The sequence below is a fragment of the Bufo gargarizans genome, chromosome 4, assembly GCF_014858855.1.
Source record: "Bufo gargarizans isolate SCDJY-AF-19 chromosome 4, ASM1485885v1, whole genome shotgun sequence".
Taxonomy (NCBI): Eukaryota; Metazoa; Chordata; class Amphibia; order Anura; family Bufonidae; genus Bufo; species Bufo gargarizans.
This window is the reverse complement of record NC_058083.1, coordinates 534276408-534290760: the sequence shown is the minus strand read 5'-3', so window position 1 is coordinate 534290760 and position 14353 is coordinate 534276408. Positions and strand designations below refer to the sequence as shown.

General features: G+C 41.1%; 1 protein-coding gene across 1 annotated transcript in view; it reads right to left on the bottom strand.

The window, feature by feature from the left end:
- Positions 1-14353, bottom strand: part of LOC122934742 (oocyte zinc finger protein XlCOF6-like) — a 398458-nt gene that overhangs the window by 132466 nt on the left and 251639 nt on the right. The window lies entirely within an intron of this gene.

The window sequence follows — 14353 nt, the reverse complement described above, 5'->3', positions numbered from 1 at the left end:
TGAAAAAATTAAAATAAAAAAACTGCATAAATAAAAAAAAAAGTTATTTTTCAATTATATATATAAAATTAAAAAACAAAAATAATAAAAAAATTGTCTAAACTGTACGGCCTCTTTCTCGCGAGCGATACACAATGTGTCAGGATCTGTTCAGGGAAAGCACTGGTGGTCTCGCACACAATTTCAATCAGCTTTGTCTGCAATTGCTTTCATTGTTTCCGTTTTTTATGCACATGAAGAAAAATTTAAGAAAACCAATCTCCAAGCAAACGTCAGTAAAAAACGCATTGCACCCAGATGTCTTCCGTTTTTTCACACAAGCTCCATTCACTTCTATGGAGTCAGGGCTGCATGAAAAAACGGAACATGAACATATAGAGCATGCCGCGATGTTTCCTGGATGCAAAGATGATCAGTTAAAGACTAGGCCCATGTGCACAGACCCATTGGAAGGAGCGAGTCAGGATATGGTCCGGATGCTGTGCGTTCACAACAACGGAAAAATCATTTGTGTGAAAGAGGATTTAAAGTAGAATTTTCTTTTTCTGCACAAAGAAGTAATAGAAAAAAAAGTGGCATTAAAAAATACAACTTGTTCTGCAAATAAGCCCTCATAAGCCTGGATAAACGGAAAAGTAAAAAACATAGTGTGCTCTCCGCATCGATTCCTGCCCAATTGAGAATGAATGGGTCGGCACCCGTTCCCGATATTGCGGGCCCATTTGTGGACGTGTGAATGGACCCTAAAAGAGAGAATCCAAAGAATGACTGCAGTTTATATATAAGTTGGGGCGACATTATTATTACTTTGTGCCTATTAAAAAATGTTTCTAGGAGCAGCTTCTGGAAGGAACTCCATCCGTCATTACAGCCGTGATCTGTATAGAGAGGAGCGGTCAGGTCAGGAGCAACTGCAATCCAGACAATACCCAAACTTATCCTAACAAGTTCTATTATAGTGCCTGCAGGACCTGTGATGATGTCATGGTCATGTGATCAGTCACATGAGAGGAGGAGGTAAAGCAGTAAAGGTTTCTCACTGTGCAGCACTTCCTGTCATGTGACCAGTGTGACATCATCGCAGGTCCTGCAGCACCAGGAGGTGAGATCTGCAGGTCAGTTATTGATGTGATTCAACAATATTGTCATTACACATGTGAAGTGCAGGGTAACGAAATACAGTTCTACAGCATCAAATCAGAAGAGCAAAGGGCAGCAGTGCAATAAGTTATATACAGATAAGGAAAGTGTAGAAAGTAGGAATAGTTATGGACAGATTATGTACAAATAAGTTATGTATACAGGTGTCTATATTGCTATACAGAGAGCAAATATACAGATGTACTATGGGCAGATATACAGATGTGCTGATGTATACATATATACAGATGTGCTGATGTATACAGATATACATATATACAGATGTGCTGATGTATCCATATATACAGATGTGCTGATGTATACATATATACAGATATACTAATGTATACATATATACAGATGTGCTGATGTATACATATATACAGATATACTGATGTGCTGATGTATACATATATATAGATATACAGATGTGCTGATGTATACATATATATAGATAAACTGTTCTATTGCTATACAAATACCAGTAATGAATGGATCTCGTCTGGTGGTTCCAAACCAACTGAATGGATCCAACCGGACGTGATTCAAAAAAAGAAAACACTATAGTAGGCGCCACTCCCAAGAGTATGGAGGAGATAGGTGTGGTAAGTAATACCCCCTTATACCAGATGATGGTGATGATACAGAATAATCTCCTAAGAGGAGGTTGGTGATTCTGAAAGTTAGAGTACTCACTCAAGACACCCGTGACCAACTGCCCCCCTAGCCAGGATCGCATATCAGATGGTATTAATTGATGGCCGCCAAACCATAAGGCTTCTGATCAAATGCAGTTTATTTCAGTAGAAAATACAAATATCCCAATGCATTTCGGAGGTCTCACAACCCTCCTTCTTCAAGGGTATTAAGAAAAGAATAAGACATACAGAATAACTGAATACACAAAAAAAAAAGTGGTTCCAATTGAAAGTCAAACTATTAGGTATTAAACTTGTAAACAGTACCATATACACAAGTGAATATTTCTTCCCTATCCAATTTTGATTTAGACTAGATCATCAATCCAAGTAAAATTAATTTGCATTATTAGCACTATATTCAGATATCCTAAATTTACCTTCAGGGGTCTTTTGACAGAGGTCTCCAGTACTTCAGGAGGAGATAGTCCTATTGTGTGTACTTCCCCTTTAATGGATGCTTAAATAGGATAAAAAAGCACATGGGGGTGGCGTCCCAGGCGAGGAGGGCCCGAAACCAGAAGTAAAAGTTTCTCCAATATTAGATGAATCAATGATTATGATAGACATAAGGACCACCTCCCTCCTGTGCAATAATAAATGATCTTGGCCGGATATACTTTCTTTACCCTGTATTCTGGCTTAAAGCCATGATCAGGGGCCTGAGACCGGCCGGATCGCCATGCGTTCCAGTGTGGAACGCACGGCCACTTCCGGTAAGCGGCCTGTAATGTAACTTCCTGTGCGTTCCACAGTGGAAAGCACAGCACCTATCGGCGGGGATCTCGGCGCCATCCTGCGCTCCACTATGGAGCGGACAGTCGGCCCCGCCCAGGATAACCTCGCTGGTGTCCTGGATGTTCACCAAAGGGTCCATCACAGGGATGCAAGGATCAAATATTATATATATCTATATATGTACCTTGACCTTATACTCCTCCAGAAGGAAAAAACATTAGATAATAAATGGAATAAACTGAATATAAAATTATACATAAAATACGCCGAGTATTAAGTAATAAATAAATGGTATATGGAATAAAAATAAAAATAAAAATATAATTTTTTGTATTTATTATTTTTTATATGGAGCTAGATGGACTAATAGAGGATCATATATTCAGTAGAACAACTTTTATATATAGTAGATGCATTTTTTCCCCTTCCCCCCATAAAAGGTATATAATATATGATATATAGTATGTATAAAAATAAAAAATAGAAATATAGAAATAAATAAAAAATATATAGAATAGAAAATATATAATAAATACTAGAAAAATGGGACTAAAAGAACTAATAAAATATTCATTGGATATATTCAAAGATATTTTCCGGACACAGTTGGACATTGTTGACACCTTCCAATACTTGGGTTTGACTATATCACCCCGGGTTGAAAATTTTGTACAACTTAACTTGATTCCCATAATGGTAAGGAGTAGAGCTAAAATAGGGATTTGGCTGAGACTTCCCCTATCCAGAGCTGACCGAGTTTCACTGGTTAAAATGGTGATATTACCACAATTTCTTTATGTGCTCAGGAATACACCTATTTGGATTCAAGATAAGTATTTTAAACTCATGGAAAGAATAATTAATGATTTAATATGGGGAAGAAAGCGAGTTCGAATAAAGCTGGAATATTTGTATAAATCAGTGGAGTGCGGGGGCCTAAATCTCCCTTACTTCAAAGGGTATTTTATTGCAGCCCAGCTATTGATGTGCTATGAATCAGAGAACAGTGCACTACTGGGGAAGTTGGTAGGTAGTCACGCTCATAATAATATTTTTACCTTGTTGGAATCTGGGCTATTGAAGAGCTATGAGCGAGGCTACAGAGAGACTATAAAACTACTCCTGAAAGCGTGGGCCACAACTAGGACATGGTTGAAGGTTAAGGGTTCACTTACATTTACGCCCCTTTGGCATAATGTGTACTTACAAAGGCTGGATGATATTGCAGCCGACACTTTTTGGCAGAAGAATAAAATTCTGTACATTTCACAGGTAGTTAAGGATAAAGATATTAAACCATTTATAGAGATGACACATAATATAGAAAACCTTTCATGGTTTAGGTATTTTCAATTGCGCTCAGTACTATCCAGTCTGGACGATAAACTGGTGTTGGATATAGATAATTCATCCTTTTTGAATGATTGGGTAGGGGGTACACTGTCTAGAATAAAGATTTCAAATATATATAAGTTACTACTTAAGGCACGGTTTAGTGATACACAGTCACCAGGACAAAGAGCGTGGGAGGTGGATTGTCCGAATTTACAATTAGAAGGGTGGGAGAATATTTTTGGGAACTTAGCTTCACTATCCCAGAACTTTAACCATGTTTTAGTACAATTCTATATTTGCCATAGACTATATATCACTCCTTTATGGATGAATAAATGTGGATTAAGAGACACGTCTAACTGCCCTAAATGCGACACTGCAGGAGCGGATTTTCTTCACATGATATGGACTTGTCCAGAACTCATAAATTATTGGAATGCTATAAATAATTGTATTATGTATAAACTAAAAGTTCGAATCCCCTTTGAATTACAAGTACTTGTGCCTAATGATCTTTCCAAACTAAATAATCATAATTATCAAAAGTTCCTCCTGAGTAGGATACTGATGTTGGCCAGAGTGCTGATCAGTCGGACCTGGTTTGCTCGATATATTCCAGATATAAATACATGGATAAATCTAATTAATAAGGTAAAAAATTATGAGAAAATCATGTATAAACAGAGGGAAGCTGAGGAGAAGTGGACTAAGATATGGGCTGGTTGGAGGACCTGACTAGTTGTGATAATTTTTTTTTTATATTTTTTTTTTTGACGCATCACAGGTAGGAGGGGAGGGGTTAGGGAATTGGGGTTGGGGGGGAATTGCATCCTTTTTTCTATTTGTAGTGTTTTGATATATTAATTAATAAAGATAATCAATAAAAAAAAAAAAAGATATTTTCCATAGGTACAGAGAAAAAACCTATGACCCAAAGGATCAATTCCGGGACAGGGTAGGACTCTAACATCACATATCTATAAGGATATGATATATAGTATAAGAAATGGATAATAAAAAATATATAAATACATAAATACAATTACAGCATATGGACACGATAAACTAGTGGGATATAAAAATAACAATAACCAAAAAAGCTTCTACATATGTAAAAACTCCCATAAATCATATATCTAAAAATTCCTAAACCAATCAAAAATTAGCACAAAAAATATATATAATTCAAAAATTAACATACTCCAGGGACTCATTGAGACCAAAGGGTGTTAGTCTGTTCAGGTGGAATATCCAGTACATTTCTTTCTTACACAATACCTGGAAACAGTGTGTGACCTGTTCAATTGGTGTCACACGCAAGCATGCAGGGTCGCCATCATGTATTTTAGCATAATGTCTGGAGACACTATGCGCGAGTACTTTCCTCGTAATGTTTGAGCGGTGCTCGTTCATTCTTTCACGCAGGGATTGTGTGGTACGGCCTATGTAAAAGAGTGAACACGAGCATTGGAGGATAAAATGGAACCAAAATGCCATAATGGCATGGAAAAATAAAAAAATAAATAAAATAAAAATATATATATATATATAAAGTATCGTGTCTAAAGGCATAGTGTATTGTGTAAAAAGTAGTACTACTTTTTACACAATACACTATGCCTTTAGACACGATACTTTATATATATATTTTTTTTTTAAAATTTTTATTTTTATTTTTATTTTTTATTTTTTCCATGCCATTATGGCATTTTGGTTCCATTTATATGGATCCCCGATACACGGCACTTTGTTTCCATTTATATGGATTCTGGTTAGATGGCACTTTAGTTTTAATTATATGGTTCGTTGTGACATGTTTTCTATTTCATACAGTGGCTGTTGTCTGTGTGGGCGGGCTAGAGCAACCAATTGACCTTGGATGTGCTCTGTCCCGCCCACACACATATACGGCGGACTTAATACATCATACTGTATTTATCACATATGTCTTTTGTCACTTATGGCACTGTTCGCTGGTCTCAGGCCTAGTACAATTTCTGTGGGACTCAATATGGATGTGTCTAGTGTAGATTCCGGCATCCCGTCTCTGTCGTTCACGTGACTGTGACGCTTCCTGGCCTCTTATTCATGTACTATCAGTTGCGGGTCACCTGCGTTCCACAGGGCCGCGGACTGCGCATGCGCTGCACGGCGCCATCTCGACGCGCTCCGTGACGTCTAAGTGTCGCGCATGCGCGATGACGTGGATGCGCCGAGAGATGACGTCTTGCATCATGGAGCTTTCCTCGCCCGTGCATGTGGACCGCAGGTGTACCATATAGAGGTAATTTCACTCCACCTACCCACTCCCACTTTTTTCTATATATACCCTGTCTGCACACAATCCAGTACCTCCTGACGTAGCCGTAAGGTGAAACGCGCGTCGAGGTTGTGCGCCCAGGGTCCGACCGTCCACTCACCACTATGTCCTCAGGTACGTTCTGAGTTAGTATCGTTTCACACCGTTGCCTGGGACTTCTGTATACATCCATAGTGAGTCCCTCCACACACCCATGGTGCATATTATCAAGATTTTTACTTCAACTTGAGTACTTGTTATTTCCATGGTCTGCTTTAATGGTTTAAGTACTATGTGTAGTGTGATAAAGCTCTTTCTCGTACCTGGTATGGTCATTTGCATGACTTGTGCATAGTCTCATTGCGGAGACACTACATCTGGCCATCCAGGTATTTCCTGAGCTTGTATTATAATTAATGGACTGTACCTTTCTGTGTGTTATAACCCACAGATACATTGGTGTTTTGTGGTGTCTTTGACCCTGCGCTTCTCCGTATCCTTGCATTATCTGTAGTTGTTCCATCCTTCATACTTTATAATAAATTTATACTTTTATACATCATTTCCACTTGTTCATTTTGGTTTACCTTAGATGTTTTATGAGTGGTAATCGTAGCTGTCTGGTTGACAGGTGGCCTTTTGTAGGTTAATATTTGCTCTACGGAAAGTCAGAATAGGTGTAGGGGTGATGCCTTTATTCAAAAGGGGATCCTTTAATAGTATGGACCAGTTTTTCCTTAGGATTTCTCGAATAAGGTTGTGTTGAGAACTATATCTGGTAACTAGACTTAGACGGCGCATTGAACCAGGGTCTTTTGTTCCAGATGCTGAATTAACAACCTTCGGTTGTAGACTGTCCAGTTGGGATGTTTTCGAGATCCTCTTGATAGAGTCTTCCAATAGTTTTTTTGGGTACCCTTTGTCCCTGAATCTCTTCTTAAGGAACCCTATTTGAGTCTTCACAGTATGGTCGTCAAAACAGTTCCTCCTAATCCTTTTTAGTTGACTAAAGGGGATGTTTCTAATCCACTTGGAGTGATGACAACTCGTATACTCTAAATAACTGTTTGCATCAACCGTCTTAAAGTGAGTTTGCGTAACAATTTTATTGCTTTCTATAGTGAGTTTAAGATCTAAAAAAATGACCGATATGGTACTGTATTCCAATGTAAAGGTTAAATTCCAATCATTTAAATTCAGTTCCTCAATAAAATTACATAATTTGACACTATCCCCCTTCCAAATAAAAATAATGTTGTCTATAAACCTACGATAAAATTTTATATTAGGATGGGATAAAATGCCAATCTTCTCCTCAAACATGCCCATAAACAAATTGGCGTAGGATGGCACAAATTTCGTACCCATTGCCGTGCCTTGGGTTTGTAGATAAAAGTTGTTATTAAAAGTGAAATAATTATGTTTTAAAATAAATTCTATGGCCCTACAAATAAAATCTCTCTGTCTGGCATTTGTACATCCTGGGACAACATATGGACTATAGCAGCAATACCCAGTTCATGTCTAATATTGGTGTAAAGGGCTGACACATCTAGTGTTACCCAAATAAAATCATCTTCCCAACAAAAGCTTTCTAGTGAAGTTATAAGGTGGGCCGTGTCCCTGATATAGGAAGGGAGCTTTGTTACATATTTTTGCAGATAGTTATCCACATAGGCTGATAAATTTGCCGTTAGGCCCCCAACCCCTGATATGATCGGCCTACCTGGAGGATTGGTTAAGGACTTATGTATCTTCGGCAAGAAGTAAAAACGTGGAGTAGACTGATGTGCAGTTTGAAGAAAGGTTTTCAATTTTTTATCTATGATACCCCCTTCATACCCTGATAGAACAAGGTCATACAGTAATTTCTTAAAATCCCGAGTGGGGTCCTCTAGGAGGGGTCTATAAATATTTTCATCAGAAAGGATCCTCATAGATTCCGCGATATAATATTCTGTATCTAAAATGACAATCCCCCCTCGCTTATCAGCACTTTTTATCACAATGTCCCTGTTTCTCATGAGGGTTTTTGTGGCAAGTTTTTCTTTATGCCTCAGATTATCTTTGATCTTGCAGCCTAGTCCCTTATCGGCGTTCTCTCTTTGCGGCTTAATTAGAGCAGTTTTAAGGTCCCGCATTGTCACGTCATAGAAATATTCAATGAAGGGACCTTTGCTATCCAGTGGGTAGAAAGTGGATTTCCCTTTAAGATCACAGGGAATAGGTGTCTGAATAGATACGTCGGTCAACGTAGGGACCGGGTTAGTCATACTTTTAGGTTCTAAAGATTTCCCAGCGAAGTGTCTCTGGAGTGTCAATTTCCTGATAAATTGATTCAGGTCAACAAACACCTCAAAGAGATCAGATTGGTCAGTGGGGCAAAACGAGAGACCCTTGCTCAAAAGCAATATCTCACTGGGATGTAAGTTGTATTTCGAGAGATTGAATATACCCTTGGATCTTTCTACTGTGGTAGGTGCTATCATATCAGGTTCTTCCTTGGTTTTGATTTTTTCCGTAGTCAGGGCTCTGATTAGGGACTCACTAGGTGTGACCACCCCCCTATCCCTAGTTTCCAGCCTAATACCTTTCCCCTCCCCCCTCTTGGTTTGGTGTGGAGTTAGTTCCCACACCACACCGTGACAATATCAACCGCCGCAAACCGTCATTTTTGTTTGTGTCAGTGAGGCTATGGACCCTATTTCTGCACTGGTGCAATGCGTTAGAAGGTAGAAGCCAATTTTCCCCACTTTAGGGGAATCAAAAATTCCTTCCCGACTCCAATCAGGCATCAGAATAACTCCCTGGATCAGCGACCCCTCCCTAGTAGCTATAGCCTGTAATATTATTACACTCCAGAAATACATCCAGGCCCCTCCTGAATTCCTTTATTGTACTCACCATCACCACCTCCTCAGGCAGAGAGCTCCATAGTCTCACTGCTCTTACCGTAAAGAATCCTCTTCTATGTTTGTGTACAAACCTTCTTTTCCATGTCAGTGTTACCGAGTGTTTTACCATTTAGTATGTACAGGTGACTTGCATTATTCCTTCCCATGTGCATAACCTTACATTTGTCAGTGTTAAACCTCATCTGCCACTTATCTGCCAAAGCCTCCAATCTATCCAGATCCCTCTGTAGTAGTATGCTGTCCTCTGTAGTGTATATATACAGTATACTGTCCTCTGTAGTATATGTATACAGTATACTGTCCTCTGTAGTAGTATACTGTCCTCTGTAGTGTATATATACAGTATACTGTCCTCTGTAGTATATGTATACAGTATACTGTCCTCTGTAGTAGTATACTGTCCTCTGTAGTATATAACAGTATACTGTCCTCTGTAGTATATACAGTATACCAGGCATGCTCAACCTGCGGCCCTCCAGATGTTGTAAAACTACAACTCCCACAATGCCCTGCTGTAGGCTGATGGCTGTAGGCTGTTCAGGCATGCTGGGAGTTGTAGTTTTGCAACAGCTGGAGGGCCGCAGGTTGAGCATGCCTGCAGTATACTGTCCTCTGTAGTAGTATACTGTTCTCTGTAGTATATAACAGTATACTGTCCTCTGTAGTATATATACAGTATACTGTCCTCTGTAGTATATATACAGTATACTGTCCTCTGTAGTATATATACAGTATACTGTCCTCTTCAGTGTTAATTACTTTACACAGTTTAGTGTCATCTGCGAAATTTTTTATTTTACTGTGTAAGCCTTCTACAAGATCATTAATAAATATATTGAAGAGAATAGGGCCCAATACTGACCCCTGAGGTACCCCACTAGTGACAGTGACCCAATCTGAGTGTGTACCATTAATAACCACCCTCTGTTTTCTATCCCTCAGCCAGTTACTTACCCACATACAGACGTTTTTTCCCAGTCCGAGCATTCTCATTTTATATACTAACCTTTTATGTGGTACAGTGTCAAATGCTTTGGAGAAGTCCAGATACACGACATCCATTGATTCGCCGCTGTCAAGTCTAGAACTTACCGCCTCATAGAAACTGATTAAATTAGTTTGGCATGACCGATCCCTCACGAAGCCATGCTGATATGGCGTTATTTGCTTCCGGATGCAATGCATTTTTTACTGAAGCCCCATTCACTTCTATAGGGCCAGGGCTGCGTGAAAAATGCAGAATATGGCCCCTTTCACACAGGCGAGTTTTCCGCGCGGGTATAATGCGTCCGGACCCATTTATTTCTATGGGGCTGTGCATATGAGCGGTGATTTTCACGCATCAATTGTGCGTTGCGTGAAAAGCGTTGCGTTGCTAGGAGACGATCGGGATGGGGACCCGATCATTATTATTTTCCCTTATAACATGGTTATAAGGGAAAATAATAGCATTCCTAATAGAGAATTCATAGTACAATAGGGCTGGAGGGGTTAAAAATAAATAAATAAATAATTTAACTTACCTTAATCCACTTGCTCGCGCAGCCCGGCTTCTCTTCTGTCTTCACCTTTGCTGTGCACAGGAAAAGGACCTGTGGTGACGTCCCTACGCTCATCACATGGTCCGTCACATGATCCATCACCATGGTAAATGATCATGTGATGGACCATGTGATGAGCGCAATGATGTCATCAAAGGTCCTATTCCTCAAAGAAGAAGTGGATTAAGGTGAGTTAAAACATTTTTTAACCAATCTAGCCCTATTGTACTATGCATTCTGTATTATGCTATTATTTTCCCTTAAAACCATGTTATAAGGGGAAATAATACAATCTACACAACATCTAACCCAAACCTGAACTTCAATTAAGAAGTTCGGGTCTGGGTACCACATTCAGTTTTTTATCACGCGCGTGCAAAACGCATTGCACCCGCGTGATAAAAACTAAACAACGGAACTTAAAAACTGACTGCAATTGGGTACCTACTCGCGCGGGTTTGCCGCAACGCATCTGGATCCTATCCGGACACCCTCGTCTGCAAGGGGCCTATAGAACATGCTGCGTTTTTCACGCAATGCAGAACTGATGTGTGAAAAAAAACGCTCATGTACACAGACTCATTAAAATGAATAAGTCAGGATTCAGTGCGGGTGCTATACGTTCACGTCACGCATTACCGCGTGGAAAACTCGCTCGTGTGAAAGGGGCCAAAGAGTTGGGATTATCATTTTGTTGCTTAAATGGGACGCTCAGTCTTGGGCTTTTCCTCTACCGACCGGATCACTGTCCCTCTGGTTGGTAGATGAATTTTTCAGAGCTCTAGGTCTTTTTTACAATGACCCGGATCGGATCTCCCTGGCCAAGACCAGGTTATGTGGTATACGGCAGGGAGAGCGTTCTGCAGAAATCTATTGCTCTGAAATTAGGAGATGGCCTACGGATACGGCGTGGAATGATCCAGGTCTCTGTAGCCAATTTTGCCAGGGATTATCCGAGAAGATACAGGACGCATTGGCTTTTCACAAAAATCCTGAGTCAGGCCTCATGCACACAACCGTTTTTTTTTAAGGTCCGCAAAAACGGGGTCCGTAGGTCCGTGATCTGTGACCTTTTTTTCGTCCGTGGGTCTTCCTTGATTTTTGGAGGATCCACGGACATGAAAAACGTTTTTTTAACACAATAAAAGCGCAGAGAGCTATGGGGACTGGGTATTGCAGATGTGCTAGCGGCCATCTAGCAGCCCATGTCCCCAGCTCTATGCGCAAAATCCTGGTGACAAGTTCCCTTTAAGGTCTCCTCCCACAGCCAGCAGCGCGATCTGGGGCCAGCAGGGGGAGCTCCTGAGCTCTGAAGATCAGTGAAGCAGGGAGCAGAGAGGTTTCCCTGCTTCACTATAGAAACGGAACTGCCGGCCGTGTGAGTGCGCCCCCCCCCCCTTACTTGACCCTCCGGCCCCCACCCCCACCCCCATATTATACATGTAATGGTGGCATGGAGCGCTCTGATGGGGCCCGAAATTGCCACTGTACTTCATGCCAGGCCCCATCAGAGCGCTCCATTACATGTGAGTACAGCGGGAACCCTGCCAGCGGCCTGGGGGGGGGGTCCACAGGCGGCCGGGCCCCCTGGAGTGCCGGGCCCGGTCGCAACTGCGACCCTGGTATGTACGCCACTGCAGTTAGGGGGAGCTACCCCTGGACCTACTTGCAAGCGTGTTAGGCCTCTTGCACACAAACTATACGGATTAGGTCCAGATGCGTTCAGGAAAACTCGCACCATTTTGCAAGCAAGTTCCGTCAGTTTTGTTTGCGATTGCTTTCAGTTGTTCAGTTTTTATTGCACGGGTGCAATGTGTTTCACATGCGTGATAAAAAACTGAAGGTTTACAAACAACATCTCTTAGCAACCATGAGTGGAAAAACACATCACATCCGCACTTGCTTGTGGATGCTTGCGTTTTTCACGCAGCCCCATTCACTTTTATGGGGCCAGCGTTGTGTGAAAACGCAGAATATAGAACATGCTGCGATTTTCACGCAACGCACAAGTGATGCGTGAAAATCACTGCTCATGTGCACAGCCCCATAGAAATGAATGGGTCCGGATTTAGTGCGGGTGCAATGCGTTCAACTCACGCATCGCACCCGCGTGGAAAAATCGCCTGTGTGAAAGGGGCCTAGGGTGAAAATTCTGTGCGGGTGCAGTGCGTGAGGTAAACGCATTGCACCCGAACTGAATCCGGACCCATTCACTTCAATGGGACTGTTCAGATGAGCGGTGATTTTCACGCATTACTTGTGCGTTGTGTGAAAATCGCAGCATGTTCTATATTCTGCATTTTTCACGCAACGCAGGCCCCATAGAAATGAATGGGGATGCGTGAAAATTGTAAGCACCCGCAAGCAAGTGCGGATGCGGTGCGATTTTCATGCATGGTTGCTAGGTGATGATAGGGATGAGCAACCCCATTAAAGTAAATTCACTGTAATATTTTCCCTTATAACATGGTTATAAAGGGAAAATAATAGCATTCTGAATACAGAATGCTTAGTAAAATGTGGATTGAGGGGTTAAAAAATATCCACTTGATCGCGCAGCCGGCATCCTCTTCTTTCTTCTTATTTCAGGACCTGCAAAAGGACCTTTGATGACGTAATGGCGCTCACCAATCTTCTATCTTCATTAAGCAGGACCTTCGCTGATGTCCCCCGTGACGACCATGTGGTGAGCGCGGGGACATCAGCGCAGGTCCTGCTGAATTAACATAGAAGATTGGTGAGCGCCATTACGTCATCAAAGGTCCTTTTGCAGGTCCTGAAAGAAGAGGATGCCGGCTGCGCGATCAAGTGGATATTTTTTAACCCCTCAATCCACATTTTAGTAAGCATTCTGTATTAAGAATGCTATTATTTTCCCTTATAACCATGTTATAAGGGAAAATAATAAAATGAATAGAACACCTAACCCAAACCCAAACTTCAGTGAAGAAGTCCTGGTTCGGGTCTGGGTACCACATTCAGTTTTTTCTCACTCGCGTGCAAAACGCATTGCACTCACTCACAAATCATTTGTGTGAAAGAGGATTTAAAGTAGAATTTTCTTTTTCTGCACAAAGTAGTAATAGAAAAAAATGTGGTATTAAAAAATACAACTTGTTCTGCAAATAAGCCTGTGTAAACGGAAAAGTAAAAAACTTATAGGACTTGAAAGTCGGCGAGGAAAATATAGAAATTACAAAAAACTATGTAAGTAAAAAATCCTGTGTAAGGGTTCATTCACACGTCCGTGGTGTATTGCAGATCCGCAATTCACCCGGCCGGCACCCCGCATAGAACTACCTACTCTTTTCCGCAATTGCGGACAAGAATAGGACTTGTTCTATTTTTTGGCGAAGCCTCGGCCCGGAAGTTCGGGGCCGCGCTCTGGAAATGCGGATGCGGTGAGCACATAGTGTGCTCTCCGCATCGATTCCTGCCCCATTGAGAATGAACGGGTCGGCACCCGTTCCCGATATTGCGGGCCCATTTGTGGACGTGTGAATGGACCCTAAAAGAGAGAATCCAAAGAATGACTGCAGTTTATATATAAGTTGGGGCAACATTATTATTACTTTGTGCTTATTAAAAATTGTTTCCAGGAGCAGCTTCTGGAAGGAACTCCATCCGTCATTACAGCCGTGATCTGTATAGAGAGGAGCGGCCAGGAGCAACTGCAATCCAGACTAT